The sequence below is a fragment of the Ambystoma mexicanum genome, unplaced genomic scaffold (genome assembly GCF_040938575.1).
Source record: "Ambystoma mexicanum isolate Mex_15411 unplaced genomic scaffold, UKY_AmexF1_1 Mex_scaf53, whole genome shotgun sequence".
NCBI lineage: Eukaryota > Metazoa > Chordata > Amphibia > Caudata > Ambystomatidae > Ambystoma > Ambystoma mexicanum.
In genome coordinates this window covers 410,428-434,324 of record NW_027182470.1, presented here as the reverse complement: position 1 = coordinate 434,324, position 23,897 = coordinate 410,428, and positions in this window count along the sequence as shown.

The window sequence follows — 23,897 nt, the reverse complement described above, 5'->3', positions numbered from 1 at the left end:
TGCACCCCAGAAATACACGTACTCCTCTCACGCCAGGCCAATCGCGTGTGAAACTCCCCACACACTCCCTTGAATATGCGTACCCTGCTCGCGCCAGGCCAATCGCGTGTGAAACTCCACGCGCACCCCGGAACACGCATACCCCGCTCCCGCCAGGCAAATCGCATGTGAAACTCCCCGTACACCGCCTTGAATACACGTACCCTGCCCGCGCCAGGCCAATCGCATGTGAAACTCCACGCGCACCCCAGGAATATGCATACCCCACTTGCGCCAGGCCAATCACGTGTAAAACTCCACGCGCACCCCCGGAATACGCGTACCCCGCTCACGCCAGGCCAATCACATTGAAACTCCACCCGCACCGCCTTGAATACGCGTACCCTGCTCGCGCCAGGTCAATCGCGTGTGAAACTCCACGCGCACCCCAGAAATACGCGTACTCCTCTCACGCCAGGCCAATCGCGTGTGAAACTCCCCACACACTCCCTTGAATACGCGTACCCTGCTCGCGCCAGGCCAATCGCGTGTGAAACTCCACGCGCACCCCAGGAATACGCATACCCCGCTCCCGCCAGGCAAATCGCATGTGAAACTCCCCGCACACCGCCTTGAATACACGTACCCTGCTCGCGCCAGGCCAATCGCGTGTGAAACTCCACGCGCACCCCAGGAATATGCATACCCCGCTTGCGCCAGGCCAATCACGTGTAAAACTCCACGCGCACCCCAGGAATACGCGTACCCCGCTCACGCCAGGCCAATCACGTTGAAACTCCACCCGCACCGCCTTGAATATGCGTACCCTGCTCGCGCCAGGTCAATTGCGTGTGAAACTCCACACGCACCCCAGAAATACGCGTACTCCTCTCACACCAGGCCAATCGCGTGTGAAACTCCCCACACACTCCCTTCAATACACGTACCCTGCTTGCACCAGGCCAATCACGTGCGAAACTCCATGCGCACCCCAGGAATATGCATACCCCGCTCCCGCCAGGCCAATCGCGTGTGAAACTCCCCTCGCACTCCCTTGAATATGTGTACCCTGCTCGCGCCAGGCCAATAATGTGTGAAACTCCATGCGCACCTCCTTGAATACGCGTACCCCGCTCGCACCTGGCCAATCGCGTGTGAAACTCCACACGTACCCCCTTGAATATGCGCACCCAGCTTGCAGCAGGCCAATCGCGTGTGAAACTCCACACGCACCCCAGGAATATGCGTACCCCGCTCGTGCCAGGCCAATAGCGTGTGAAACTCCATGCGCACCCCGTTGGATATGCGTACCCCGCTCGCTCCAGGCCAAACACGTGTGAAACTCCACGCACACCCCAGGAATACACGTACCCCGCTCGCGCCATGCCAATCGCATTGAAACTCCACCCGCACGGCCTTGAATACACGTACCATGCTCGCGCCAGGTCAATCGCGTATGAAACTCTACGCGCACCCCAGGAATACGCGTACCCCGCTCCCGCCAGGCAAATCGCATGTGAAACTCCCCGCACACCCCCTTGAGTACATGTACCCTGCTCGCGCCAGGCCAATCGCGTGTGAAACTCCATGCGCACCCCAGGAATATGCATACCCCGCTTGCGCCAGGCCAATCGCATGTGAAACTCCATGCACACCCCCAAAATATGCACAGGCAGCCCATCCACCATCCCACGACCCGCAGGCAACCCATCCACCCTGACCATGACCCACATGCAGCCCATCAACCCTGACCATGACCCGCAGGCAGCCCATCCACCCTGACCATGCCCCACAGGCAGCCCATCCAGCCTGACCGTGACCCGCAGGCAGCCCATCACCCCAGACCATGCCCCGCAAGCAGCCCATCCACCCTGACCATGCCCCGCAAGCAGCCCATCCACCCTGACCATGCCCCGCAGGCAGCCCATCCACCCTGACCATGCCACACAGGCAGCCCATCCACCCTGACCGTGACGCGCAGGCAGCCCATCACCCCAGCCCATGAACCGCAGGCAGCCCATCCACCCTGACCATGGCCAGCAGGCAGCCCATCCACCCTGACCCTGACCCGCAGGCAACCCATCACCCCAGACCATGACCTGCAGGCAGCCCACACAACAATGGGGACATTTTCCACGCAATTTGCCTGGCGCAGGCAGAGTACGCGTATTGAAGGGGGTGCGCAAGTTGATTTCCACACGTTTTGGCTGCCACGAGTGGGGTATCGGTATCGAATGGGGTGCACAGGGAGATTTTCATGCGTTTTGGCTCCCGCGAGCGGGGTATGCGTATTCCGAGGGTTGCACGGGGAGTTTTCCACACAATTTCACTGGCACGAGCAGGGTACGCGTATTCCGAGGGGTGCACAGGGAGTTTTCCACGTGATTTTGCTGGCGCAAGCAGGTTACGCGTATTCCGAGGGGTGCGCTGGGTGTTTTCCACGCGATTTCGCTGGTGCGAGCGGGGAGCGCGTATTCAGACCGGTGCGCAAGGTGTTTTCCACGCAATTTCACTGCAGAGACCACTAGTAAAAGTCTGTGGTATTATTTCATTCTGGGCCTTATGATGTTGCTACCTGTCTCTACAGGGACCTACAATAACAGTATGTGGTACTACTCTAGTAAAGTAAGAAAACTGGATACCCATGTGTATTATTCTGCTGTTTGACGAAGTACGACCGGTATGCAGTAATTTTGTGGAATTTCTTCTTATACCACAAAGCTTCCCTTGGTTTAACAGCCATTCCATGTTATTGTTTACAATGTACTATCAATTGCCTTTAATTAACTTTACTTTTTAAATCCTGTTGCAGTCTGATGTGCCTATGCTTTACGTCTGCGATTCTGGGAAAAGTCAGTACGAATATCTGACGGACAAACACTCACAGACTATATACTGAATGAGGCGAGAAAGTCAGTGATGCAATATAGCAATAGTTACGTTTGAGCAATAACACATATGGAATTTCTCTGAGACTTCTATGATTACATTTAAAGACACTCATGTACCATTTACATATTCTGCAAAGAATGCTTTCCTAATTAAAGTGCATGCCACTGTAACAGATATCCCTCCAAATTTAATGTTTTCATGGTCTCCACTTCACACGTTACAAACGCCCCAAACCTCCAGTTATTGAAAAATCCGATCAAAGTTCCCAACTAAAATTGCATTAAAAAAGTTTCACAAATTAAACCATAATTGCACTCAAGAAAGTCACATCATTGAAAGGCAAGGAACAAAACTGTCTTTAATGGTGGATCATATATGCATACCGGACACTCAGACTGCCATGTTTTATTTGGCAATGTCAGTTTTAGTTCTCATGCCAATAACCTTGAAGTTTTCTTTCTGGTGTCTTGTTTTTGCAACAGTAAAAGGCCTGTAATACCGTGCATTTTTCAAACTTTGCAGATTAATTTTTTGTCCTGGCTCCAAAGGGGCATCTAGTAGAATTATGTGGAACTGTACCTAGGTGCAGACATTGTTAGTGCCAATTTCCAAACTGACCTCTATGAACAACGAATGGTAATGCATTCTACATGGAATGCCTGTGCTTGCTCCACAGAGACATCTAGTAACAATCTTTGGTATTACACCAGTCTACAAGAATTGCTGCTTGCATTTTTTTGCAGGGACCACTCGTAAAAGTCTGTACGGGGTAATTCATGGAATGATTGTGCACCGAAATGTGTAGCGCAAGTGTGAAAATGTCAGCGCACGCGTGCGATTCGCATGCAAGCGATTAATGGAAGACACTGCGCGTGGCTTTCCCGGGAACTGCGACACGCACAGCGAAAGCGCACAACTTCTAGCACACACACCTAAAAAGGGGGCAGAACACGCAGAATGGGGAACAACGCGTGAATATGTGGGCATAACGGGGGAAGTACCGCTGGGAAATACACACAACGCCCACACATTCGCGAACAACACGTATTCATGGAATGGAATAGGGAAAACCTGTGCATGTCAAAAGACACGCACACGCGTAAATACGTCTGCAGTGTAAAACTGCACGCAAACAACAAACAAGCATATACAGCTACAATGAATGTCTCATTTCTCACAGCAGTGATCGTGGGACACCGCATGAGGAGGAGAATAGCCAGGCCTCGCATTTTATTGCCCAGGACTAGCCTTTTTGGGATGCCTGATGACCAGGTCTATGGTAGGTATAGGTTTCCACCTCATATCATTCTAGACCTGGTCACTGAGTGGGAGGATAACCTAACACCACCCACCTTGTGCTCCCAAGCACTGAGCCCCTTGGAAAAGTTGCTCAATGTACTGCATTTTTTGGCCACTGGGTCATTTCAGCGGACAACTGCCTAAGCAGTCACGCTGCCTACACCAGGTATTGGCAATCATGACTGCATGCCCCTCAGTCTGCAGGCACATATACATGCCCAGAACACCCACCGAAAGGCAGGCCATGGTCCAGGACTTCTACAGGATGGCACACGTCCCCAAAGTCCTTGGTGCCATAGATAGACCTTACCAACCCGAGAATGTGTCCACAGAAGTGCTACATTGTGCGCATCCCTAGCTACTTAAACATAACCAATCCCGTGTGACCAAAAGGAACACATGCAAGGTGCAATATCCATCCCCCCCTGCAAAACAGGGCATGAAAATACTGGTATGTCACCTAAACCCACCCAACCCCCATAACTGCAGTCCACCACGCCATGGCATGCAATGGCAAAACAGAAAACCAAATGGCACAACACATGACACAATTGTCATGAAGTGCCACGTGAGAAATATAAACAGGCACTAGACAATTGCACCTGACGTGGAATCTGATGAAATGACTGACCAAAACCTCCCACCCATAGAAAGTGTGGCACAAATGCATGCCATCAGCAGTACTAGCAACAAAAGTCAAAATGCCTGTTGCCATGCACATCGGGCAATAGTAATTTGCCAATAGAATCACTGTGTGGTGCGTGTGTGTCCCCTGCAACACACCACTCACCAGACAGCACAGTGAGTATGCTGTGCATTGGTGAAAGCCCTTGAGCATCATGAAAAATAAGTACAATCAACCAAAAGAACCCTGTGATGCATGTACACGATCAAGGAATTGAAAGTGATCATGCACTGCAGGGACACAGCTTGCCTGAGATGGCAATCTGGGTGCACGTGTGTGCATGTTGTTGTCATTGTTGGTGTAGGGGTGCGTTGTCTAAGTGTTTGTGTCAGTAGGCACATGCACTGAATACATGCATGTGAAAAGAAGTGACCCTCAGTGTTCTGTACACAGCACATGTGAACATTGCCCTTGTGGACCCCCCAGTGTGTTAAACCACACCAATCCCCTGACACCTCAAAAGCAAACCCGACACAGGATCATCCATTGAGCAGCAGAACACATCATGTACTGAGTACCCCACATTGACAATGTGTGACAGTGACCAACCACTGTAGCCCAAGTGTCCCAATGTGACATTGTCACCACACGGACCCCTCCCGTCATCAGTGTGTGTTCCACAGCCAAAGGGTGCACGGTACCGCCTACAGCAGGAAGTGCATCAACAACATAGACAGGCAAGTCATAAAAAACATCACAAGCTACATGATGAAATGCATAGTCAGCAAAATACTCACCAAAATGAAGTGCAGGCATGCATTGGAGAAACCATCCAGATTACCCACTAGGGGTGTATACACAAGTAGGACTGCAGAATGGCCCCAGATATGACAGAAGCCCAATGTCCCCATGTAAAATGTTGTCACACCGAGCCATCCTTGCGAGCCCTTGGAAAGGGGAAGCAGGAGTGGCATATGTGTCTGGACACCAAGCCACAAACACATACACGAGACAAGCCTGTATGGGCCCAGCTGGAACACAAAGTGGATGTTTGCAAATGCTAAAAAGCACCACACTGTCACATGAATGCACAATAGACAAACAATAATAGAAAACAAAAATAAAAATGGCCACATACGACCCGGGGATGGGGGCATCCAGGAGGGGGGAGGTACAGGGTGCACCTCAACACCCACATGTGTTGATGTTGAGATTAAGAAAAAAATCCTCCATGGGCTCAACGCCTGCATGGCCCGACCTGTGTGAGAGATAAGCCGTCGTCGTCATCACCCTCTGGATGTAAATCAGAAGGTGGACGTGGCACAGTTGCCTGACCATGCCTATCCACAGCAAGCATGCGTGTCTGGTAAGCCTGGTCCTGAATGGATAAGTGTTAAGAAGGATTTCTGAACTCTGACCTGGAAGGGCAGAGGTTCAGAAGGCCAACCTAGTTTCTTGGAACAGGATAACCTCTGGACAAGCCAGACCAATAAGGGTAGCTATGGCAGGAGGGGAAAACTAAGTCTCAAGAGGGGTGAGGTGACTGAAGGACCTCAATGAGCACACAGAGCAAGGACACTTACAAATTACTCCAGACAGGTGTTATATCAAAAATATAGACACATTTATTACAAGGCATTTGTAACATAGACCATAGCAAAAGAATCACAGTATCACTCAGTAAACCAATACATCACACTCAATACAATATATATACAAGACCATTGGGGTCTAAAGGGGTCACTGCACAAAATATGTCAACAACCTAGAGGGGAAGGAAACAGGCAGTGCAGGTAATTCTATCCTGTCTGCTGCTCGTGAGAGGGTTGGAGCCCTGCTCTCCCAGGACTGCAGGAGCAGTCCCCTTCATTGCAGCCTGCCCTGCATGACCTACGGTACGTTGTGTAAGGCACCAACTGCACCATTATTGTGTGTGTGTTACCCCTGGATGCCTGATCAGCAAGCTGACTCTTAAAATCAGCTGTTCCACCAAAGCGTGCATCGCCTGCCTGACCACAAAATGATTGGCGCGATGCGGGACAAAACCGAGGCTCCTCTCGGTTTCTAGGCAACTGTGTGCCTTATCCTGCAACACCCGCCTCCGGTAGGCAGAAGCCGGTCCTGGTGGAAGAAGGCCTGAGAAACAAGGCAAATTAACAAGGGGGGTCCTGGGAGTCCCTTTGCCAGACATTAGTCCTGATTACGAGAGACTTACCCAGAGTCCTTAGCTCACTATCTTTCACAGAGAAGAAATATCCCAAACATATCAGTCTTTGTCCTGCCCTGGGGCAGTCCAGCACCGAAATGCTAGGCAATTCTCCTCTGAACAAGAGTACCAACAGAAACCCCAGACACGTGTTTCTGTCTGGTTGGACCTCATCAGTAGGGTGGTGGATCTGTGCCTGTTACGCTCACCTGGCTCCCACAGGGGCGTCGGTCAGACCCGGACAGCTGCGGTCTCCACCCACGTGATGCGTAGTGCAGCGATGACTGACTGGATCTGCCCTCCTAATCTTGTCTGCTTAACCCGGAGAAATATTCTCCTGCAAGTGGAGAGATGGATTTAGCCACTTGTGGATTCAAGTGATGGCACCCCCACAGTCCACCCCAACTAATCACCTCCGAAATGCCCTCACAGCAATCTCACCTTATATTCTTGAAAGATGAGCTCTCCATCCTGCGTGGATTTGCAGGGGCGCTTCGATTCCAGTTACTTCACTGGTTTGAAGGCTCGGGTGAGTTCTGGCGAGTATTGACTCTGAGGTTCCTGGTGAGGACCAGTACGTTTTAAGTTCATAAAGTTCAATATGTCCGATGTTCACACTTGTTCCCCCCTTTCTTTCTTGTCTTGCAGCTGGCTCGTGAAAAGATGCTCTTGTGGCAGTTGGTGACGCTCAGGTAAGAGTCTGTATTACCCGGCGCTGTGCAGTAAATGTTGCATGTGGAAAACGTGTTGTTTTGTCTCTCTTTACAGATGCGGCACGTGAAAATATGGAGAGTCACAAAAGGATGCTTTCAGTGGTAAATCAGGTAAGTCTATGTTGGTAATAATTATATTTGTTGGTTCCCTCGGCTCACCTTGTGGTTTTCTTTTGTCTCCTAGGTGCCGAAGTTCGGCGAAGAAATGATGGAGGCAGCGCCGACCCGAAGAATGCTGTGAAGACTGGTGAGTATGGCACGGCGCTGCAGCTGGAGGTGCGGCGCGTGCAGAAATGATGTTCTTTACAGGTCCGGAGACGAGATGGATCCAGAATCAGGTGTGGAATAGAAATAAGTTTGTTTTCTAACCTTGTCCCTTTCTTTCCTCTTTGTTTTAGGAGCTCTGGATTCGAGGCGGGCGTGGCAGAAGACTGGATGCAGGCTGCAGGCACGGTGAGCGTTACGCTGCTGGATGCAGAATAACGCGAAGCGTGTGTTGCTGGTCGGGCGTGGTTTAAATAGCCTCAAAAGTAGTCCCAGGTAAGAAGTCCCTAGAACCACACCCGAGTAAAAAATAGTCCCTGTAGAAAAATAGTCCCTTTCAGGCTTCATGTTGGATTGGAGTCATTTGCAGCATGGTCTGCCTGAGGTAAGTAATGACTATGAGCCTGGCGCCTTAGGCGCCAGGACTGATTTCTACTATGAGCCTGGCACAAGGCGCCAGGACTGAACCCAGATAGCCCCTAGCCGGGGCTGCTGAGTTTTTACTAAATGTCTAGATGCCTGCTCCTGGGGCTGATGGGCTTGGTCCGGATGCCTGGGGGTAGGCATCATGACAGCACTCCCCCCCCAAGGCCCCTCCTAAAGTTGTTCTTCCCCTGAGCCCTGGTTTGTCTGGGAAGTTCCGATGGAATCTTTTCACCAACCGAGGTGCATGGACGTGGTCACTAGGTTCCCATGACCTTTCTTGGGGTCCGTAGCCCTTCCAATCGATTAAATAAAAAAGTTTTGATTTAACCATCTTGGAGTCCAGGATATTTTTTACCTCGAATTCAGGTTCACCATCTATCAAGATGGGGTCGAGTGGTTTGGTTAATCTTGTTACTGGTTGAACTGGTTTTAAAAGTGAAACATGAAAGACAGGATGAATGCGCATATTAGAGGGTAATTCCAAATTGACGGCTACCGGGTTGATAATGGTCTTAATAGTGTAAGGTCCCAAATATCTAGGGTTAAAAGTCTGAGTTCCCTTCAGAGGTATGTGTTTTGTAGCCAGCCAAACTTGATCCCCAATCTGGTATTGTGGAGTTTCACTTCTATGTTTATCAGCATTTTTCTTATATTTCTCTTTTGCTTGTTTCAAATGTTCTGTTGCCTCTTTAAAGGCTTGTGTAATGGTAGAATGCAAATGACTAACTGCAGGCATTTCTAAATGCTGAGGCGAATCTAGTTCTGAGGTTCGAGGGTGATGTCCATATATGGTATAAAAGGGGCTTTGTCCGGTTCCTGAATGTACAGAGTTATTGTATGCATACTCGGAAAACCATAAAATATCTTTCCAATTACTTTCGGTCTGGTGTAGCATGCAACGTAGGTACTGTTCAAGGGTCTGGTTGGTCCTCTCCGTCTGACCATCGGTCTGGGGATGGTGACTGGTTGATAACCTCACGTCGATTTGCACCAGTTGACAACATTTCTTCCAAAAATGTGAAATTAATTGACTACCTCGGTCAGAGACCAATACGGAGGAAATCGGTGTATTTGAACAATGTTTTCGAGGAACTCCTTGGCCAGAATTGAAGCAGAAGGTAATCCCTTTAGAGGAATAAAGTGTGCCATCTTGGAAAAAAGATCCACAATAACTAGAATGGTGTTAAATCCATTACATGGAGGTAGATCTGTAATAAAGTCTAACGATAAGGTGTGCCATGGTGTAGGTGGAATATCCAAAGGTTGTAAGAGGCCAGCTGGTTTTTTCTTCTGACTTTTGCTTTGGGCGCAAATGCCACAAGACATTACAAATGACTTTACGTCTTTTCGCCAGGTGGACCACCAGAATTGTCTCTTAATTTTAGCTTCAGTTTTTGCGATACCTGGGTGTCCTTCCATCGGGTGTCATGATAATTGGAGATGACTAGTTCTTGTAGTTCCTTGTGTGGTAGAAATAGTCGCCCTTGATAATAAGGTAGGTCATTGATGACTGAGTAGTCCGAGTCTTTCTTCACCCAGTCCTGCAGGGCTGTTGGGTCGAAGAGTTGTTGGATCTTTACTTGAATATCCTCTAGTGTCTGTAAAGTGGTTATGCCAAGAATTCTTTGTTCTGAAATTATAGGCACCGGTTCCGGGTTCGCATATGCTTCTCCCATCCCTATTCAGGATAAGGCATCTGCCTTGCCATTTTTACAACCTGGTCGATAAGTGATCACGAAATCGAACTCGGCAAAGAACAATACCCATCGAAGTTGACGCAACGATTGGGCCTTGGCTGTTTTTAAATACTGCAAGTTCCGGTGATCAGTGATTACCGTAATGGTATGCCTGGCACCGAGAAGATAATGCCGCCAAGCCTTAAAGGCGGATTTGATGGCTAATAATTCTTTATCGGTAACCGCATAGTTTAACTCGGGTGCCGAGAACTTTCTGGACCAAAATGCTACTGGGTGAAGTTGACCGGTTTCAGGATCCCTCTGGGACAGGACAGCTCCCATGGCTAAACTGGATGCATCAGTTTCAACTATGTATGGAAGTTCGGGGCGTGGATGCTTTAAGACAGGTGCAGATGTGAATTTCGCTTTCAGCTCTTGGAAGGCCTTTTCAGCTTCTTCGGTCCACAAGAAGCGTTTGTTTTTCACAAAAGTGCTGTGGTAGGGTGTACAACATGTGAGAAATCCGGAATGAATCTGCGGTAGAAATTAGCAAATCCCAGCATGCTTTGTACCCCTTTAACTGAACTGGGTGATGGCCACTTGAGGATTGCATCCACCTTTCGAGAGTCCATTCGGACTCCTTTTGGAGTCAGGATAAATCCAAGGAATTCAACTTCCGTAGCATGAAAAATGCATTTTTCCAATTTTGCATATAACTTGTGCTGGCGTAGTTTCTCCAGGACTGCACGAACGTGCTTCACATGGTCTGATTCTGAGTACACTAGAATATTGTCTATGTTTACAACAACACAGACATCAATGAGTTCACGAAGGACATCGTTCATAAAATACTGGAAGGCTGTTGGTGCATTGCACAACCCGAAGGGCATCACCTGGTATTCGAATACCCCGTACTTAGTGCGAAAAGCAGTCTTCCATTTGTCACCTTTCTTTACACGTACCAGATGATATGACCCTCGGAGATCTAATTTAGAGTAGATGCAAGCGCCCTTTACTTGGTCTAGTAATTCGGGGATCAGAGGCAATGGGTATCGGTTCGTAACCGTGATCTGATTTAATGCGCGGTAGTCTATGCACGTTCTGAGGTCACCTTCCTTTTTAGGCACGAAGAACAAAGCTGAAGATGCAGGGGACTTGGATGGACGAATTAAGCCATTAGCAAGGTATTGGTCCAAGTATTGTAGGTGAAGGTTTTCAGGTTCCGTAAGGGCGTAGATCCTACTACATGGGTTGTGCACCGGGTATGAGATCGATTTGACAATCGTATGATCTGTGAGGTGGTAGGGTGTTTGCCTGTTCCTTTTGGAAAATATCCTGGAATTCTTGATATTCCTGAGGTAACTGCACGACTGGAGTATCGACTGTGGCCAGGCCTTGGTTCAAGGGTTTTTTCGGGTAACAAGTATGTGCACAATCCGGGAAGGTTATTCTCTTCTCTTGCCAATCAATACAAGGATTAGGTGTTTCCAACCAAGGTATCCCCAGTATTATTTGGAACTGCGGGGCTTTGATTAAATCAAACACAATAGTCTCTCGATGCCCATCCTGACCCAATAGTGTCATCTCTGCAGTGGAATGAGTTACAGGGCCAGAGGCAATTTCAGTTCCATCGACTGTGGTGATGACATCCGAAGTGGTCTTTTTGCAGAGAGATAGGTTCATCCTAGAAGCCAACTCGGGGTCCCCATAGTTTCCTATGGCCCCGCTATCAATGTATGCCCTCACTGCGTGCATACGTGATGGCTGCCTTGGATCTATAAGGACCATTGGTATGATGAAGTGCGAGGTCTGAGTATACTTCTTCAAGCTTGGCAAGCGGACCTCTACGCTTGTCAGGCGTGGTCGTTTCCTGAATCAGGCTCTGTTTCATTTTTATCAGCAAGACTACTCTTTTAGATGTTTTTATAGGGCAATCCTGTAGAAAATGTCCTGAGGCCCCACAGTACAGACACAATTGCATCTGCCGTCTTCTTTCTATTCTGAAGTCGGTGGTCTAACTGGACCACTAAGTCTATATATTCTGCACAATCCTGAGGTGGGTTCACAACTTGGGCCAAAACGTCTTTGAGTTCACCCCGAAGTCCACGATGAAATAATGTAATTCGTTTTAACTCTGGCCATCCGGTTTTCACCACTAACCTATTGAAAGTGGCGATATAGGTAAGTAGATCCTGGTTACCTTGTCGTAATGATAAAAGTTCGTTATCCAGGCCTGTCCCTGTGAATGTCTGGCAAATAGTCTTTCCATGCTCAATTGAAAACCTTGAAAATCCTGAAGAGGAGGGTCATCCTGGTTAACTAATGGAATTGACCAATCTGATGGAATTGACCAATCTGCTGCGCTGCCACTAAGATATGATAGTACAAAGGCTACTTTGGTCATTCGGAAAAGCTCCAGGTCTGCATAAAAAGTGCAAGCGGCATTGGTTCATAAACACGGCGAACGTTCGGGTTCAGCTAAAGGAATGCTCCCTGGTCGAATCACTTATACAGGATTGCACGATGAAACAGGAGTTGGATTCCCCCCGAATCCAGGTAATGGTGTTTGCCCAGTTTGGTTTTGTAGTAATTGTCTAGCAAGATCATCAGTGAGCTCCTTTGACACAATCAGTTCTCTCCTGAGGGCATTAGTCTCTTGGTGCCCGGAGTGCACTTCTGCCCTAAGTTCCCTTAACAATAGGGCTAGTTGGTTGGTTTCTGAGGTTTCCATAACGCCCGAGTGGGGATTTGTAGATAGGCTTTGCGTTCTGTTATGCTCACCTGGCTCCCACAGGGGCGTCGGTCAGACCCGGACAGCTGCGGTCTCCACCCATGTGATGCGTAGTGCAGCGATGACTGACTGGATCTGTCCTCCTAATCTTCTCTGCTTAACCCGTAGAAATATTCTACTGCAAGTGGAGAGATGGATTTAGCCACTTGTGGATTCAAGTGATGGCACCCCCACAGTCCTGCCCAACTAATCACCTCCGAAATGCCCTCACAACAATCTCACCTTATATTCTTGAAAGATGAGCTCTCCATCCTGCGTGTATTTGCAGGGGCGCGTCAATTCCAGTTACTTCACTGGTTTGAAGGCTCGGGAGAGTTCCGGAGAGTATTGACTCTGAGGTTCCTGGTGAGGACCAGTAAGTATTAAGTTCATCGAGTTCAATATGTCCGATGTTCACTCTTGTTCCCCCCTTCCTTTCTTGTCTTGCAGCTGGCTTGTGAAAAGATGCTCTTGTGGCAGCTGGTGGCGCTCAGGTAAGAGTTTGTATTACCCGGCGCTGTCCGGTAAATGTTGCACGTGGAAAACGGGTTGTTTTGTCTCTCTTTACAGATGCGACACGTGAAAATATGGAGAGTCACAAAAGGATGCCTCTGGTGGTAAATCAGGTAAGTCTATGGTGGTAAGAATTATATTTGTTGGTTCCCTCGGCTCACTTTGTGGTTTTCTTTTGTCTCCTAGGTGCCGAAGTTCGGCGAAGAAATGATGGAGGCAGCGCCGACCCGAAGGATGCTGTGAAGACTGGTGAGTATGGCGCGGCGCTGCAGCTGGAGGTGCGGCGTGCGCAGAAATGATGTTCTTTACAGGTCCGGAGACGAGATGGATCCAGAATCAGGTGTGGAATAGAAATAAGTTCATTTTCTAACCTTGTCCCTTTCTTTCCTCTTTGTTTTAGGAGCTCCGGATTCGAGGCGGACGTGGCAGAAGACTGGATGCAGGCTGCAGGCACGGTGAGCGTTACGCTGCTGGATGCAGAATAACGCGAAGCATGTATTGCTGGTCAGGTGTGGTTTAAATAGCCTCAAAAGTAGTCCCAGGTAAGAAGTCCCTAGAACCACTCTCGAGTAAAAAATAGTCCCTGTAGAAAAATAGTCCCTACCAGTCCCTACCAGGCATGGTCCGGATGCCTGGGGGTAGGCATCATGACAGTGCCTCTCTAAGAATAGAGAGCAAGGGGTCCACATCTGGATTCCCCTAGTAACTTAGGGTGAGACCCAAAGTTACTTAAATATGCAAATTAACAAAGGGGGTCCTAGGAGTCCCTCTGCCAGACATTAGTCCAGGTTATGAGAGACTTACCCAGAGTCTTTAGCTCACTATATTTCACAGAGAAGAAATATCCCAAACATATCAGTCTTTGTCCTGCCCTGGGGCAGTCCAGCACCCAACAAGCTACCAACAAACACCCCAGACACGTGTTTCGGTCTGGTTGGACCTCATCAGTAGGGTGGATCTGTGCCTCTCTAAGAATAGTGAGCAAGCGGTCCACGTCTGGATTCCCCTAGTAACTTAGGGTGAGACCCAAAGTTACTTAAATATGCAAATTAACAAGGGGGGTCCTGGGAGTCCCTCTGCCAGACATTAGTCCTGGTTAGGAGACTTACCCAGAGTCTTTAGCTCACTATCTTTCACAGAGAAGAAATATCCCAAACATATCAGTCTTTGTCGTGCCCTGGGGCAGTCCAGCACCGAAATGCTAGGCAATTCTCCTCTGAACAAGAGTACCAACAGAAACCCGAGACACGTGTTTCGGTCTGGTTGGACCTCATCAGTAGGGTGGATCTGTGCCTCTCTAAGAATAGTGAGCACGGGGTCCATGTCTGGATTCCCCTAGTAATTAAGGAACAAGGCGCTCTTCCTGGTTGCTGTCTGCCGCTCACTCTATCCTGTCTGCTGCTCATGAGAGAGTTGGAGCCCTGGTCTCCCAGGACTGCAGGAGCAGTCGCCTTCATTGCAGCCTGCCCTGCATGACCTATGGTACGTTGTACAAGGCACCCACAGCACCATAATTGTGTGCATGTTCCCCTGGATGCCTGATCTGCGAGCCGACTCTTGATCAGCTGTTCCACCGAAGCATGCATCGCCTGCCTGACCACAAAATGGCTGGTGCGATGCGGGATGAAACCGAGGCTCCTCTAAGTTTCTAGGCAACTGTGTGCCTTATCCTGCAACACCTGCCTCTGGTAGGCGGAAACCGGTCCTGGCGGAAGAAGGCCTGAGGAACAAGGCGCTCTTCCTGTTTGTCGTCTGTTCACCGTTGTGCACCACCGAGCCGCTCCATTAAGCTACTCTCTCTAGCCCTCCACCCAAACTCTATGAAACCAAATATTTCAGGCTGCTCAGGCTTATTCACACACTTTGCACCTTATGCATGTGCTTGAAACTGCGTAATTAGTTCCATACCGAAACAGCCTATAGAACAATCCTGTCTGTCTCTGCGCTCCACAGTGCCTGTGCAACGTCAGGATGTAATGTTGTGGTGGCAAGTTTATGCGCAGTCCACGTCCTCATTTTGTTATGACTAACATAGATTATGGGAATGCCATTTACTTTTACCATTAGTCCTCACCTTCACTATTATTACTGCAAATAATGCTATTTACTATAATGGCAATGCACGTATTAGTGAGATGATGATCGTTTATATCCTGTATCGACAAGCATGAAGCCCTGCCTCATACTTGACTGCAACTTATGTTAAGTTCCTCTGCTATTCTCAAATGTGACTAATTGCAAGTTGACTAATTGGCTGCGCCATCACTTGACTGCACATATCTTTTGGGCATAGTTACATGCTAGCACCTATAGAATTCCTGATGCTATTAGATGACTGCGTCCACTTGCCAGTGGCCCTCTGGTCTGCCTCTCCCTAATGTACCTAATTGCACACTCCTGCCCTATAAACTTGCAACAATACCAATCCTAGTTGTTTTACCTGTAATGTGCATAATGGTTTTCTAGACATTTTATGGCTTAGTACCTGTCTACGCTAGTAATGCTCCCACTTTACTGTGCCCTGTCAATTGTTTAACTATGTACTGCCAATACTTTATTGTTTGATCTGCCCTTTTGCCACTTTGCCCAATTTGTCTCAATACATTATGCACCCCACCTTGTTGACCCGAGCCTACTTGGGCATATTAATAAACTTAACAGTATTACTTATTACGGCATGGCCTTCTAACACATTAAATACTGCCGTCGCCCATATCACCATGTCCTCTAAACTGTCCTTAGACAATGTAGGCACACCCACGGTGGTATCTATTATAAGACCCCCTTGCAACACAGCACAGAGAAACCTCTGACTCCGTGCAAGATTGCCTAAAATATTTGAACCCCTCATCAGATATGGCACCAATCTAGACCATATTCGTCCTAAACTACATCACTCAACGAAGACCACCCCACCACCCAACTCCAAGACTCACTCTAAAAGAAGTAAGACCACGACTAACTTACATGCCCCCCTCAACTCACTCCAACTAAAACAATCAGAACCAGACCTTAAAGGTTCCCTAATAAATGCTAGATCCCAGGTTGCCCACGCAACAGAAATAGCAGAGGTTATCTTAGCAGATGACTACGACTCCATTGCCATCACTGAATCCTGGCTACATGATGCAGCAGGCCCTGCACTGAGCCTAGCAGTCCCCGACAACTATACCATCCTTAGTGCAGACAGACCAGAATCACGCGGTGGAGGAATAGCGATCATTGCTAAAACAAATCTCTCTATGAGAATAACCTCCACGCCTAATCTTAAATCATGTGAGTCACTATCTATTAAACTACCCACTGCCAACTCCCAAACTTTAAATATTCATCTCCTATATAGACCACCAGGCCCTATCAGCACCTGCAATGAAGACATCTCCACCATCATCTCGGAGAATTTAAAAAACACCTCACAAACCTTAATGCTAGGAGATTTCAACCTAGGATTTGATGATATTAATGACCACCAGGCTACTTCTGTAGCTAATATCCTAACTGATCTGGGCTTCACACAGAGAGTGAACGCACCTTGGCATATTAAAGGGAGAACTCTCGATTGGGTAGCCAACCACAATTGTAATGTCTCCATCTCCTCCATCTCTCCAGAAATTTGGACTGACCACCACCTTATGTCCTTTACTATAAAACACTAAAAGACCCACTGTACAAACACCACCACCCGCCCCCCCACTATAACCAGAAATAAGAAAAATATTACAGTAGACAATCTCCTACCCCATATTTTACCCAATCTTAATCTATAAAACTAATCCAATCAATATCTCAAATCAATACAAAAAGGATATCCTTGAGGCCAAGCAAGAAACCTATAATGACAGAATCACACAAGCCAACTCCAGCCTAAAGGAGCTCTTCACCATTCTAAAAGAACTAGAAACTCCTATCATAGCACATGATGATTCTATCAAAAATAAAACATGGTGCTCGGACATCCATCTTGCCTCAATCAACAAAGTCACCAACCTCCAAAACAAAATAGCTCAAAAGAAAGCCTTACTAACTGCTCAGACTCCCCCCCAATAAAATACTGCTGCCCAAGACTAAAACCATACTCAATTTAACTTCTCCAAAGTCTCAATTATTCAGGTTGAGAAACGATTCTTGCTCTCAAACCATCTAATTTCAAAGGTGATTAATGCCCAGCTCAACTGATCAAGGACGCTGCCAGTGATCTAGCTCCATTCATCACCAAACTCATCAATGCCTCCTTCACCACTGGTACTATCCCGCGCAATCTAAAAGAATCATGGGTACTCCCACTTCTGAACAAACAAACATTAGACCCCAATAGACCTACCAACTACAGGCCCATCGCAACTGTGCCATTTCTATTAAAAATCTTAGATAAGGTAGCATATACCCAAATTAAAAAATTCCTAGAGCTGAACCTGCTTCTAGGCTCACGCCAATCTGGTTTCCTGCCACAACATGGCACAGAAACAGCACTTATCAATTTGAAGGCCCAAAGAGACACACTCAGAGATAAGGGAAAATTAGCACTTCTCTCTCCTCTTGGCTGCATTTGACTTGGTGGACCACAACGTTTTATGCAGTCACCTGGACTAAGCAGCCCACTTCTCAAAAGAAGCTTATAGTATGGATACAGTCATTCCTTAGTGACAGGAATATGAGGGTCTTCTCCCCATTGGCAGCAGCAGATCCTATACCCATTACTTGCAGAGTGCCCCAGGGATCATGTGTCTCTCCAACGCTCTACAACATCTTCATCAAGCCACTCTTTGATGATCTTGACCATCTGGGTATCACCTACACTAATTATGCAGATGATACCTAGATCCTCTTACCTCTCACTGGGGATTACGAGGAGGATCTTGCTATTGTGAACTGAGTCTACAGCATCGTTCAGGCATGGATGGCCAATCAGAGCTTGTGCTTAAACAATGACAAAACAGAGCTCATCATCCTGGGCACCGCATCTCAAATGATCAAACTCAGCCCTGACTACTCATCGTTCATCATCGATGGGAACATTATCAATGTCGCCACAGAAGTAAAAACCTTAGGCTTTTACTTAGACTCAACCCTGTTATTTACCAAACAGGTAAATTCCTTGGCCTCTTCTACAGCATACACATGCAAATGAATACGAGCTGGGAAACAATTCCTATCAGATGACAGTTGCCTGATCTTATCTAGAGCCCTCGTCTTATCAAAACCTGATTATTTTAATGCCCTATACAAAGGGGCGAATAAACAAATTATCAATAGAATACAGGTGCTCCAAAAGAATGCACTCAGCGCAGCTCTAAGCATTCCAAGAAGAGAACACATATCCGAAATAAGAAGGAAACATAAATGGTTATCCACCCAAGAAAAAATCAATCTTAAAACTGCTTCCCTCATCCACAAATGCTTAAATAAAAAAGCCCCTCACTACTTCACAGAACGATTAGTCAGAAAAACCTCAATCAGACCCCTAAGAACAGTTAACTCCAACTGTCTTCAAGTGCCACGCTTCAAATGATCTACCATTGGAGGTTCCAGCTTCCCAGTTAGGTCAGCACAGCTGTGCAACTCCTTACCACATACATTAAGATCAGACCAAACCTTCATCAAATTCAGGCAGAATCTAATCAAATGGCTCATAGAGAAGGACAAGTAACATGTCCTTCCTACATATCCTCCCGTAGCATTATTATTTTCTTTGCTTGCATGTATCTCTGTATCCTCTAATGTACTCTAGATAAAAGTTATGATAGGTATCTAGTAGTCCACCATACTTGGCCCATCACCTCTATCAGTACAAGGCCGAAATCCGGAAAGCAAAAAAAGCCCACTACAACTCCCGAATACTAAACTGCAAAAACCCAAGCAAGGAACTCCACATAATCATCTCTGAAGTCACCAAACCAGCTTGCACCGCGACCGTCCCGACCCACTCACAATCACTGTGCAACTCACTCTCCCTCCACTTTTACACCACGGCTCTCGAAAGAACAAATACGCTAGCCACCAAACTGGCTCTCTTACATCCACCAGGCAATACTTCCCCTTAGCGGCCAGCCCACCAGCTGCGACCGCTACGCAACCAACGTCCGAATCCTTTAGTCCAATATAACCAGAACAATTTCTCAAACTTCTATCTGCCCGCAAACCATCTGGCTCCCCGCTGGACCCCTGCCCGGCCACAACCCTCAAAGAAATGTTTGCTTCCACCTGCGCAGGAGAACACGCAAGAGCCATCATAAATGCCTCCCTTTCCTCTGGTATCTTTCCTGATTCATTCAAAACGGTTCATGTTAAACCACTAATTAAAAAACCTTCCCTCGACCCTCTCCAGCCCAAAAACTACCGGCCAATCTCAAACACCAGATTTCTTGCAAAACTCATTGACCGAACCGCCTACTCCCAACTAAATGCCTTTGTCGAAGCCAACAATCTCCTAGACCCTGCACAATCAGGTTTCAGAGCCTGTCACGGAACCGAAACCACCCTAACCTCAATCTGGGATGACCTTAAAATTACGGCAGACTCTGCGGGATGCGCGGCACTAATCCTTCTTGAATTATCCGCCGCCTTTGACACAATCAATCACTCAATCCTCCTAGACCGCCTCCACTCCCTAGGAATTCGTGGAACCGCTCTTAAATGGATAGCTTCATTCCTCAAAGATAGGTACCAAATAACGATACTCTCCACCTATCCCTCCCAAGCCCGACCAGTCGACACGGGAGTCCCACAAGGAGCATGCCTATCTGCCCTCCTGTTCAATCTCTACTTGATCCAATAGCTCGTTCACACAACATCCTGTGTTACAACTACGCCGACGACACTCACCTAATTCTAAAACTAATGAACTCAAACCCCAACTCCCGACCTGACCTGGCCTCCTGCCTCCTCGACATAGAACTCTGGATGACCCAAAGCCACCTCTTGTTAAACCCCTCCAAAACGGAAATCATGGTATGTGGCAACTCTGAGCTTCTTCCGCAACCACTACCCTGGCCACCCGCCATGGGCAGCTCACCGACCCCCTGTAAATCAGTGAAAAATCTTGGATGCATCCTTGACCCTGACCTAACACTCTCGCGCCAAGTCAACAACGTCTCAAAATCCTGCCACTATTACCTTAAAACCCTTAGGCGCATCTTTCCATATCTCTCCTTTCCTAACAGACTCTCTGCGGTCCAATCAATCGTTATGTCAAGACTGGACTATGCAAACCCCCTATACCTCGGAATCCACACGTACCAACTAAATAAACTCCAAAGGGCACAAAACGCGGCAGCCAAATTGCTACTTCCGCTCGGCCCAAGAGACCACATCTCCCCAGCCCTTAAGACGCTGCACTGGCTTCCAGTAGCCCAAAGGGTGACTCAAAACCTTATGCATCTCCCATCGAGCACTGCATAAAACCGGACCTCAATATCTTCAAAACAAACTAAAACCCTATCACCCCCCTCGCACCCTAAGATCAAGCTCAGCCGGCCTCCTAGTCATACCTAAGACAAACTCAGTCAGATTTGGCGGATCATCATTCTCAGCCTTGGCCCCCACCCTGTGGAACTCACTCTCACCCCACATCTGCCAAACTGAGGATTTAACATCTTTCCGCAAACTGCTGAAAACCTGGCTCTTCCCCTAAAACCAACTGGTAACCAAAATAACCCAAACGGACAAACAGCATCTCAACGACACCAACCCAACAAACTACCTGAGGCGAGAAATGGACAGCTAATAACCCCGAATATAAACTAGAAAGACAAACAGAATTAAACGAGTAAAGTAGATCAAAACAGTAAAGTGGATAATAAGTATAAATCATAATGAAACAGTACGGAGTTGCAAACTGCTGAAATGCACATAATAAATGAGGAGGGAACAAAGTGAATGGCGTCGATGAATTAGTTAGAATGGATGAAGCGTGTTGAACAGATGAATGCACTGAATGAAATGAATGCATGAGTGGAAGAACAGATGACTATATAGATTGAATAAGTGTGTAAATCGAATGAGTACGTACATTGGATAAGTGTATAGAATGGATGAACATGTTAAGCGGCTGAGTGTGTAGAGTGGTTGAGTGTAAACAGTTGAATGCACTGAGTGGAAGAATGCATGAGTGGAGGAACAGATGACTACATAGATCGAATGAGTGTGTAAATTGAATCAGTATGTAGATCGGATGAAGGTATAGAATGGATGAACATGTTAAGTGAATGAGCGTGTAGAGTGTTTGGGTATGTAGATCGGACGAGCGCATATGGCGGATGAGGGCATAAATACAGAGAAGCGAATGTAGAACTGATGATTGTACAGAACGTATGAGCATGTAGAGTGGAGGAGCATGTAGAGTGGAGGAGCTTGTAGAGCGGAGGAGCGTGTAGAGCGGAGGAGCGTGTAGAGCGGATAAGGTTATAGAGCGGATGAGGTTAAAGAGCGGATGAGGTTATAGTGCGGATGAGGTTATAGAGCGGATGAGGTTATAGAGCGGATGAATTTATAGAACAGGATTACTGCGTATTAGCGAATGACTCTAAGAGGCTGATAAGTGCATATTAATATTGAATGCGGGGAAAGCATGAGTCCATAGAGCGGATGAGTGTGCGGAGCGGATGAGTGCGGGGGCAAATGAGTTGAATGCGTGGAAAGCACGAGTGCATTGAGCGGATGAGTACGGGGAGCGGATGAATACGGGGAGTGGATGAGTACGGGGAGCGGATGAGTACCACGAGCGGACGAGTACTGCAAGCGGAGTACAAGGAACTGTTGAGCGCAGGGAGCGGATGAGTGAAGCGAGTGAACGAGTGTGGGAGTGGACGAGTTGAATGCGTAGAAAACACGAGCGCATAGAGCAGATGAGTACATAGAGCAGATGAGTGCATAGAGCGGAGGAGTCCAGGGAGTGGGTGAGTCCGGGTAGCGGGTGAGTCCGGGGAGCTGGTGAGTGCGCGGAGTTGGTGCATGCGCGGAGCGGGTGAATGCGGGGAGTGGGTGAATGCGGGGAGCAGGTGACTGCGCACAGTGGGTGAATGCAAAATACAGGCGCAGACAGGGTGCATGCGTGGGGGAGACAGGAGTGCATGCATGGGGCAGTCAGGAGAGCGCGGGGCGGACTGGAATGCATAAGTGCATCGAGCAGACTTGAGTGTGAAGCACTGTCGGGACGCATGGAATGACTAAAAGTCCGTAGAACGGACTGGAGCGCATAGAACTGCGCGAAGTACATAGTATGGTCTGGAATGCAGGGAACGTTTGAAAGAGCATGTAACCCATCATATCACACCCCACGCTTACCCTCTTCTTTACACCACCACTCAACTAGAACACAGAGATACTATGACACCATTCGGTATAACTATTCTCATACCAACACCTCCCGCTCATTCCCCATCACTCTAAGTAAACATTGCTGGTTACACCCCCCCCCCCCAGCCAGGCGTTCTCCTCAGGCCTAACGCAGCCACAGTCGGTCTGGATAAATCATGCCAGAACGAACACATACCCCTGATCTCAACCACCACACCTACCGCTAAGAAGCAGCTATTTCACATATACCGCACCAGCTGCACACATACCCGGTGCGCGCACGCGCCGTTGACTCTCCCTACTCTCTCTACCGACCTGAACTTCGGTTCCCAAGGGCGTTCAACCTACCAGCGCCTTCAGACCATACCAATGGTATATAAGGCGCTATATAAGTGCAAAATAACATAACATAACATACCTGCTTTGATCCTCGACCTTGTAACTCTGAGGAAAACTGTTTAATTATGCTCCGAAAACTTAGTAACTAAGCTGTACGCACTCTTATCACCTGCGCCTTGATACCCTCAGGTCCGGCGTGCACAATAAATAAATAAACAAACAAACAAACAATCTTTGGGCCCAGTTCAACATCAATAATACACCTAACTAAGAGGCAGTCCAAGCCCTACGAAGAGACGAGCCTTGTGCTCAATAGTACATGCATGCGCTCGTGCCAATGGGCGGAATAGGGTCTCTTCAAGGGCCTCTAGCAGGTTAGGAAGGTGGATGAGGCGATACAGAACAAGTTCCCACTATTCAGAGGCAGTTTGAGAGTGCGCTATAGAGTTGCTATTTCGCAATAGCTGTGGAAAGGAGAGGGGCCCCTAGGGGCCACTTGTGCGTAAAAATTGGCTCTTGTGCTAGGGGCCACCTGTTGGGGTAAGGAGTACTCACTGGTCCCTGATGCAAGCAGACCCAAACTTTGCCAGTTCAGTCCACTTCGCTGGCAGGTTCGAATGCGGCAAAAAGGACGTGTCTGCACCTTTCAGTTCCTGAGATACAGCAATGATTCTCAAATGGGACAGTGGCGATTTCTCTGCTCCGGGTGGATGAATCGACCCAGTTTCACTGAAGCAGGCTTCAGGGGCAAGAGAGTCACAAATGCAGTTAACTTGCAAAGGACGTTGCCGTGGCAGGGCAACACAGTAACCGTGCTTACTCCAGTCCAAGAAATTTGGTGTGAGAGTGCCGGGGACAAAGAGCTAGCAGTAAACCAAGTTTTGAGGGCCTCCTCGAAACG